The following is a 10,624-nucleotide window of genomic DNA, read 5'->3' as shown; positions in this document are numbered from 1 at the left end:
TTGTCTTAATTAATCGAATTTTCTAAAAGTATTTTCCCTAACTTTCTTTCTCTACACCCTTATTTTAGTTAATTAGTTTTGATAAACAAAACCCTTAATTTTTAGGCTAGATAATAAAAAGAAAGTAATTACTAGTACTCTTGGTTCCTTTGGGTTCGACAATTCGGTCTTGCTAAAGCTATACTACTGTTCGATAGGTATACTTGCCTTCATCGTGATAATAGTTGGTTTCAAGAACGATCATTTATAAATTATTTAAAACTTATCGCAAATATCATGAATCAAGTTTTTAGTGTCGTTGCCAGGGAACTAAGATATTAGGAACACTCGATTTTTATTACTTTATCCATTTTACTTTATTTGCAATTTAAATTTTTATTTTATTTTCTAATTTTTCTTTTATTCGCTCTTGGCAAGTTTTTATAATGAATGACTAGAAGAAACCCGTTGGGACCATTACTGTTTGATAGTGAGATCGATCGTACAGTTCACAGAAATCGAAGAGAAATAAGGTGAAGCTTAAGATACACAGAGGAGAGCAAGAGGATGATACTTCAACCACAACCGAGGAGATGGTTGAAAACCAGGAAAATCTACTACCTCCTGCGATTGCCGCTGATCCAGTAAATCAGAATCCTACTCCACGCACTATGTATGATTATGCTAAACCTACTTTAACAGGAATTGAGTCAAGTATAGTTAGGCCTGTTGTTGCTACAAATAATTTTGAATTGAAACCTAACACAATTCAAATGATACAGCAATTTGTTAAGTTTGATGGTTTGTAGAATGAGGATCCAAACAACCACTTGGCAAATTTTCTAGAGTTTTGTGATACATCTAAAATCAATGGCGTTTCTGATGATGCCATTCGCCTTCGATTATTCCCTTTTTCATTGATGAACAAAGCTAAACAGTGGTTGAACTTGTTACCACGAGTGTCAATCACTACTTGGGAACAAATGACCAAAAATTTTTTATTAAAATATTTTTCGCCGGCTAAAACAGCCAAATTACGTAATGATATCTCTTTTTTTGTGCAGATGGATTTAGAAACACTCTATGATGTATGGGAGATATACAAGGACCTTTTAAGAAGATGCCCTCACCATGGGTTACCACTCTAGCTACAGGTTCAAACGTTTCACAATGGCCTGAATCCTTCAAGTAGACAGATGATTAACGCAGTTGCTGGAGGAGCTATCAATAATAAGACACCTGAGGAGGCTTATGAATTTATAAAAGAGATGTCATTGAATAATTAGCAGTGGCAAGTTATGAGGACAAAGCCAACAAAAGCAGTTGGCATTTTTAACGTTGATTTGGTCACTATGCTCTCTAATCAAGTAGAACTTTTGAAAAGAAAAATTGACCGTTTTCTTGGTTCTTCACAGGTTCACCCAGTAATGCAATGCAATGCAAGTGGTGGAGAATTGTGCAATTTAGAATACCCACCCTATGGCCACAACATGGAAAATGAGTAATTAAATTATATGGGTAGTAATCCTCGACCTCAAAATAATCCTTATAGTAACACTTACAATACAGGATGGAGGAATCACCCAAATTTCTCATGGGGAGGCCAAAGGAATCAGAGACCACCACCACCTTCCGGTTTCCAACAACAACCTTACCAGCAAGAGAAAAAGTTGAACCTTGAGGAGATGCTAACAAAATTCATCTTGGTGTCAGAAACTCGTTTCCAGAATACCGAGACAATACTTAAAAATCAACAAGCGTCGATCCAAGGGCTCGAAACTCAGGTAGGCCAGCTCGCTAAATTAATATTTGAACGACCACAAGGTAGCCTACTGAGTAACACTGAATCTAACCCAAGGGAGCAACTCAATGCGATTTCAATTCAAGATGAGGAAGGGTTAGTTACATCTAAACCAAAATCGAGGCAAAAAACTGTGGTAAGTAAAGGTAAAGGTGAGGTAGACCACAGCGAGCGGAAATCAGTAAGTAAAGAGTACAAATCATGAGTGCCATACCCAAATGTGACAAGGAAAGACCACACAGGTAAACAATTTGGTAAATTCCTTAAACTATTAAAGAAATTACACATTAACTTACCGTTTATTAAAGCCCTTTCGCAGATGCCAAACGCAGTCAAATTTTTAAAGGAGCTTTTAGCAAATAAGCGGAAGTTGGATGAAGCGTCGCATCTGGAGCTAAACGCAGTTTGCTCAGCTATTCTACAGAATAAGCTGCCCAACAAATTAAAAGATCCAGGGAGTTTTACAATTCCTTATTTAATTGGTAGCTTAGATGTTAATAATGCTTTGGCTGATTTAGGGGCTAGCATCAATGTCATGCCTTACAAAATGTTTAAGCAACTAGGTCTTGGGAAACCCAAACAAACTAAGATGAGTATTCAATTAGCCGATAAAACAATCAGATTTCCTAGGGGTATTATTGAAGATGTACTCATTAAAATTGACAAATTTATATTCCCAGTTGATTTCGTTGTTCTAGACATAGAGTAGGATAGTAACGTTCCTTTAATTTTAGGGAGACCTTTTTTAGCAACTGCTAGAACAATAATTGATGTTGGCACAGGTGAACTCACACTTCGTGTGGGAGACGAAATAATGACCCTTCAAGCTCGTAATCCGAGTAACACATCGAAAATTGAAAGTGGTTGTATAAATCATACTATTAAAACTGATCATGTGGTGAAACCTTCTTGGCAGGAAACACATTCAAAGAACACACTTGAGCCATGTTCGAGTAATGACAAAGGACATATCTATGAAGAACGAAGGCTATAACTCGAGGAACTAGATGAATGGCGGACACATAAATCGAGGACACACGATAAACCAAAACCACACCATGACGAGCTCAATATCTCATCAAATCAACTTAAGGTTGGAGACAAAGTACTACTAGATGCAGCAGACCCTCGTATTGCCACTTCTGAACCTAACAGAACAATCCCTCTTACGGTACTCAACATTTTCCCATATGGTACAGTCAAGGTAATTCATCCCAAATTCGGCACTTTTAAGGTAAATAGTAGAACCTTATTTTGATAAAATTGATAGCAGGGATGAGGAGTGTGAACTCCTCGCACCACCATGACCATGCAACAGAAAGGTAAGTCGAGCTTAGACTATCAATAAGCGCTTCTCGGTAGGCAACCCAAGCACTAACGACGTTAACTTCTTTAAAATTTTAGTTTTTAACATCTAATCACTAACTGAGTCATTGAAACACAGGTTTCTAATCCACACGGTGAGCCACACGGGGTGCCTTAGGCCGTGCTCACACCACGGAAGGAGACACGGCCATGTGATACGGCCGTGTGAAAATAGGGTAAAATTTTTCCTCAACACAGGATGCGATAAGTTGCCACGGCCGTGTGACATGGCCGTGGGCAAGTCTGTCAAACCAACACGGGCATGCGACACGCCCGTGTCTATAAATCGCGGTTGAAACTAAAAATTTAGCACGAGCGTGTGACACGCCGTGCCCATCAACCATGCTCAAGACTGATAAAATAACACGGTCGTAGACATCCATACACAGGTGTGGGAGAAGTGAACAAAGCAGAACACAGCCGTGCGACACGGTCGATTCTCGGACTAACATAGCAAGTGTGAGAGTTTAGTTATACATGCCACAAATATGTGATAGTGTGATGTTTCCCGACACTAATGATGACCATTTTGTTTAAAATGAAGTACTCTCCAACCGAGCTACATCTGACCATTTAATAGTAATACTGAAGTATTTGAATAAAGTGTAGCTATGATGTGTTAAACTCGGGAAGGTATGAATAAAAATTCGTGATATATGTATATGTGATAATATGTGAGATGAAAGTTTATATAGCGATATATTTATTCATATTTGTTTGGCCTACATATGTTGTTGCATGCTTGACTAAATTAATTAGTAAATGTGATGACTAAAGTTATTCAAAATTCATAGAATGTATGAGTGAGTGCACTTGTTTGAAATGAGATAATTGGAAATTTTATGTAAGATGATATGAATAATAAATTGTTTGAAGTGGATAGTAAGATTATAATGACATATGTGGATAATGAAAAAATGTGTCATATAGATATATGTCGAATCGAGTTAGAGATCTATGCGACCTCACCCCTTACCGATGAGGTGTATATAATGTAAATTCATGAGAATCATGTTGACTAAGTTCCTAAGTGTGGAACCAAAGAGTTTAGTGATAAAATAATTATAGATATGACCAGAGACTGAGAATGGTTGACAAGTGAAGGACAGAGTTAGAGAAATATCAGAGTTGACTGAGTTATCTTGAGATTGAAATTGATGACAGGGTGTTTCTGAAAGTATCGTCTTGAAAAAAATTAGTTAGTAATGCTGGAAATTATGAGAAAGATACTAAACTTCACTCCTGTAAGTTTTTGAGGACGAAAATCTCTAAAAGGGGGGAGAGTTGTAATATCCCAAAATTGGGTCTAGTTGGAACAGAGGTTTCGGGACCACAAAATCCGAGATAGAAATAATTATTTTATGATTATTTTGAGGTTTATGATATGATTTCATGATTGTGTGAAAATTTCGTGAAGAAATTCTATGCATAAAGTGCTCAATTTAAAGTTAGGGACTAAATTGAATAAGTTGCAAAGCCTGCATTCTAGAAGTTTCTAGTATGAAATTACTTTGAAATATTAATTATGAGGTCTTAAATAGAAATTTTACCAATTTCTAAGTGATGGAAAAAATTGGACATGGATGGAATTTTTGAAAGTTTAGTAAGGAAGGGTATTTTGGTCATTTGGTAATTAAAAGAAATAAAAAGGGAAAATAAAGCCAAAATTGACTCATCTTTTTCATGGAGGCCAAAATTAGCATGGGGGAAGCCATGTATAGGGTTTTCAAGCTTTCCAAGCTCAATAGTAAGTCCGTTCTAACCCCGTTTTTCAAGTTCTTTACGTTTTTGGAATCCCGATAATTTGATTAAGCTTATTCTAGCAATAATTTAAGCTAGGGTTCATATTTGGAAAAATAACCATAGGTGAAATGTGTTTATTTTTCTGTTTTATGATAGGATATGAGGTTTTAAATTATGTTAGAAAACTTGTGCTACTCGGTTTTGAGTGAAAACGAGTAAAAGGGCTTAATAGGTAAAAATACCTAATAGCCATAAGTATATGTTAGAGTGAGAATTTGATGTTGCCATAAAAGGGAAAAGTGATCAGCATGTCACAAAACATAAAAATAAGGGATGAAGTTTAATTCCCGAGCCTAGGGGCAAAAGTGTAAATATGCAAAAGTTTAGGGGCAAAATTGTAATTTTTCCAAAGTTTGAGTTAAGGACTGTTTTGAATAGTACATTAATTAAATAAGAAAAATATGATGTTTTAGATCTCGGAAAATAAGATTTGAACCTAGAATGAGAGAAAAATCGAAAATTGGGAAAGTTGGTAAAATGGTCGTTTTAGTATCGAGGTAAGTTCATATGTATAATAAGCATTAATTTATGCATGTTTCAATGTAAAATTGATATATTTATTATAATTTTCGAGGTGTTGAAAGTATGTAAGTTGGTATGATAATAATACAACAATAATCTTTGTAATTTATATTTGAAATTTAAATTTAGTGAATTAATTGAATTATGTTAAATTAAATGATTATGGTGCCAAGTTTATGAATTGATTTAAAAATATGTCTATGGTACATGAAGTGCATTGAATTATCATACATAAATGTGATTTCTATGATTATGGATATTATGGGAAATTGTAAGTTCATATGATTTTTAATAAGGCAATGTGTAATTTAATGTTATTGCCTTGATATTAAATGAGATGTAAGTTTATATGTAAGTAATACATCAATATTACTTGTATTATGATATTTTATAATAATATTGGAAATATGTTTGTGGATAATTACTTGATTAGTGAAATTGTTGGAAAGAGAGAAATCTGGTTGAACCTTCTGGAAAGATTGGATGATCTGAGATAGTATGTAGCTAGGTCACATGTATGGTGCTGGGTGCACATCATGTGTACAAGAGAGCTACAAGACATTATTATGTAGCTAGGTCGCATGGGTGATACTATGTGTACACCATGTAGACAAGAGAGCTACGGGATATATGTAGCTAGGTTGCATGCGTGGTTCTAGGTGAAGGACACCATGTAGACAAGAGAGCTACGAGATAAATTGGCTAGGTCACATGGGTGGTACTGAGTGTTCACCATGTGTACAAGAGAGCCAAACTATATGATGAGTGGAGCTATGTGCTGAAACCACCAAGTATCGAGGATAGATCAGAAGTGTTCAATGGGAGACTTTCTATGTATTGCTTTGTGAGTTTTGTGATGAATAAGTGTAGGAACTTGGTTATGTGAATGATGTGTTCATTAAGTGACCAGGATGTGGTAAGGTTATAAACAAGTAAGTTAGACATGAGGATGATTTCATGGTGACCTTGTGATCATGGGCCTATACTTGTGATGTATGAAATGTGGTGAAAATGATTTGTGATATGTATGTTAAAATGAGGTTAATAGAAAGAAAGTGTGAAAGAGTGAATTAGCAATAAAACTGTTTTGGACAGTAGCAGTGATGTGATTTTGAAAAATCACCAAAAATAGTAGAAATTGAATCAGAGACTCAATAAGATATCAAATTAAATCTTAATGTGTCTATTTTCATATAAAAGAAATAGATCAAGAAAAGAAGTTCTATATTTTGAGATATTTATGTTTTTGTGAGACTAGTTTAGAATGATTACATGATCCCCTGTTCTAACTTTGGAAAATCAAAACAATTTGGATAAAAATAATTAGAGAATTAAACTTATATTTTTAAAATTCCTAATGAGTTTATTTTCAAGATAAATCAACAAGAACATTATCCGAGTTCTGTACTGTGAGATAATTAATTTTTAGTGAAGAGAGGTCGAATCGTCGGAAAAGTGAAACAGGGAAATTTTAATGAATAAACTGTACTAATTGGCTGAACCAAAAATTATGAAAATTTTATGGTGGAAAGATATGTGAGTCTAGTTTTAGGGGAAATTTAAGGATCTTAATTTGGAGCTCTCTAGCTCGAATTATAAATAAGTAAGTGACTATGACTCGTGTGGACAGTTTGATGTGAGCATTTATTAGTAAATTGTGAAATCGTACTTACAAGAATGCTATATACATTAAGGATGTGGAATGGGGAGGAGGAGGAGGAAAATAAATATATGTGGAAAACATGGAAACTATGGTATATGAAATATTGATCTAATGAAATAAATGATATGTGTTTATAAGAAAACAGAAAGAGAATGATATGTATCATGACATGTATATATATATCTATATATGACTAGTCTCAATGTAATGCTTGTTGGGTATGGAGTTGAATTGAAATGTTTCAGGAAAACATGTTATTATGCGCATCTGAATTGTGGTATTTTATAAAGATATGATCTAGTTTTAAATATGAATGCTTGATGATTAAGCTGAAGATATTTGGTAAGATTATAATCTTGGTATAAATTTATAAGTGGTATTATAATAAACAAGGTAAAATGAGTATGAGAGACACATGTATGATGACATACAAATGCTATGTTTGTGGTTTAATTGAGAATATTTAATCATTAAATGAATACCATGTTATATGCTTTTGATTTTGTATGAGTGTGTAAGAGATTAAGGTTGACCAAAGCTTGGAAAATAGCCTAGGTATATTCCACATAGGCAGAAACACGACCATGTGTCTCATCCGTGTATGGAACACGACTTTGGGACACGAGCGCGTGGAGCCTTAAAGCATGAAATTTCCAAGATTTTCGTAAGTTCTCGGTTTAGTCCCGAACCCTTTCTAAAGTATGTTTTGTGCTTCATAGACTCAAATAAGGGACTATGTGTAAGTGAATGAACGTTTTGAAATATGAATGAAATTTTATGGCCCGTATTTTAGTTTAATGTTTGTATGTTTGTCCAGTAATGCCTCGTACCCTATCCCGGTCTCAGGTACTGGTAAGGGGTGTTACATTGTGACAAATTTTAGATGTGCCCAAATTTGAAAATCATGATAAACACGGGCTGAAATAAGGGTACACAGGCGTGCCCTACAGCCGTGTGCCCCAAAATCTATATAAACCCCTCACTATTCATCCCCCCTTCCCTAAAATCCCTAACCCTAGCTGCTGTAACTTCACATGCCCTACCTGCCACGCCCGTGCGCCAACCACATCACCACTTTCGACGACCCAAAACTCCTCCCTCTTACGTTTGTTCATTTTTTCCTTCTATTCTCTTCATTCTTTTACTTATTTCATGATAGTTTGTTTTATTTTGAGTAAATAATCATAGTTAAAATGATAGAATACTTATGCTACTTGTTAAGAAATTTGCCATGTTAGTTAATACATTTTGCTGCATTCATCCATTTTTCTTGTTTCCATAGATTTCATGCTTACCCACACCAGATTTAATACTTATCAAACTCACATGCATTAATTCACTAGATATTTCCGTTAGCATTACTCTCGTAGTCCTATTCATAGTAATGACTTAATATATCTGATTGGGTTATTTTTTTTTTAGCATAGTTGTTCTTTATGTGACAGCCCAAAATAGACCCTAGCCGGAATGTGGTTTCGGGACCACTAAACCGAGTCATAAAAATAATTAATTGTTATATTCTATGCTTACTATGTGTGTGCATGCATATGTGGAAATTTCATTCTCTAATTTTACCCATTTGTATGAGAAAGTATTAAATAGGGATCAAAGTGAAACATGGTGAAATATGATAGGCTAATTTTAAATGGCTTGTTAGTACATGTTAACAAAAAGGTGGAGTTGCATGTCAAATAATCCCTTCCTAAGGAGGAGTGGCCGGCCATGACAAGGTTATGGGCAAGGAACATGTTCCCAACATGTTTTACTAATGGATGATGTTAGAAATAATAAACAACTAAGCATGGGTGAGAAAAGAAAAAAAATGTGTGTGAGAGAGTAGCATCCCCCCATTGCCGTGCAACCAAGAAGAGAAAAAAAATTTGTTCATGCTTGCTCTCTCCTTTTTGGCGAAAATACTAAGAGGAAGAAGGGATTTTGCTTCATTTCCTTTGTTTAGAAGAGATCTAGAAGGAGATTTGGCTAAGTTGCATCAAGATTAAGGTATGTATGAGGTTGTGTTGGGAGTTTCATGCATGGTTTGGTTGCTAATTTGATGTGCATGTTAGCCATGGCTCAAATCCTTGTTATGCCATGGAAATGGTATTTGGCCAAAGTTGTTATGGTGATAAAGCCATTGCATGCTAAGTGTGAAGCTTGATGATGATGCATGCAATGATGGATTGTCTACTCTTGAGTAAGATTTTGAGTTTTCTTTTGTGTTTAACCATGATTGAAGTTGAATGGAGCATGATTGTCATATTCGCCATGATGCATTCATGAGCATGGTTCATGCTTCTTGCATGTTAGTTAAAATTTGTATTTTGGATGGCTATGGACACCTTGAAATTCGCCATGCTCATATTGTATATATATGTTTGCACATGATGTTTTGGCTATGAAGTAAGTGATGAATATATTGGTTTAAAGAAGAAGATGTGGAAGAATGCTTGTGAAATTGCAAGCACAATTCGCCTAGCACACATATAAGTGCTTGATGCTATATTATAAGTTTTGGGCCACAATGTGCAAAGCATTAACTAGTAAAATGCATGCTGTTTTTGTGAGGTATTAAGTGCAAAATTGACCTCAACATGTACATGAATATTCGGCCTTGGGTAGCCTATTGAAGGCCTTAGCTTTTCCTTGATGCTCAAATAAATTGTATTGAATTGCTTGATGTAGTATAAAATGTGCATGACCATTGTGTATTCAAGCTAAAGAGTGGCCATATGACCATTTAAACTCCTTGTCATATTCGCCATAAGCAAGCACAATGAGGTTTTAATAAATTGAATTTGTTTGAATTAGCTCAAGAGCTAAGAGGGCCACAATTGGACAAGGGAAGGAAAAGGTGATCGAATAGCCGAAAAAGCCGTTCGACAACATCCGAGGTAAGTCCTCAAGAAGTGACCCTACTTGAATTATGTGAAATAAAGTATGGATGTGTATTGATCATTGATTATGTATGTATGAGCATTTGAATTCTACCCGGCTAAGTCCCGAAGGCGAATATGCTTGTGATTATATTTGCGTTTGAGCCTTAGTAATGAAAATGAAATATGTATGTCCAATGATTATTGATGTATGTGTACATGAGAAATTGAATGATATCCGCTAAGCCCGAAGACAATTATGCTGAAATTATATCCGGGTTAAGACCAAGGTAATTGTGCTAGTGGCTATATCGGGGTTAAGACCAAGGCATTCGTATGAAGTTATTCTATCCGGGCTAAGACCAAGGCATTTGTGCACGTGATTATATCCGGTTATATTCAAGAATCTTGGGCTGGAGGTGAGTGTTGGTTGCTGTAATGAATTCAATTAGTACACTCGAAAAGCCCAAAGGATAAGGTACGTTATATGTGCATTGGAAAGTCGACATGTTTGAGCAACATTCGCTCAATCGACTAATAAATTTCAGTTATTGAATTGATTGATACTTTGTGAAAGTATATAATGATGAAGTGTGAAGTAAGAATGTGTATTAATGA

At 35.2% G+C, this 10,624-nt stretch overlaps 1 non-coding gene across 1 annotated transcript; it reads right to left on the bottom strand.

The window, feature by feature from the left end:
• Positions 1-1,010: 1,010 nt before the first annotated feature.
• On the bottom strand, positions 1,011-1,117 carry LOC128280212 (small nucleolar RNA R71). Its single transcript, XR_008270393.1, has one exon. It is a non-coding gene; the product is annotated as a small nucleolar RNA R71 (small nucleolar RNA).
• Between the last annotated feature and the right edge of the window lie 9,507 nt (positions 1,118-10,624).

Source organism: Gossypium arboreum, chromosome 8, assembly GCF_025698485.1.
Source record: "Gossypium arboreum isolate Shixiya-1 chromosome 8, ASM2569848v2, whole genome shotgun sequence".
Lineage (NCBI taxonomy): Eukaryota > Viridiplantae > Streptophyta > Magnoliopsida > Malvales > Malvaceae > Gossypium > Gossypium arboreum.
The sequence above is the reverse complement of the archived record's forward strand: the minus strand, read 5'-3'. Positions and strand labels throughout refer to the sequence as shown.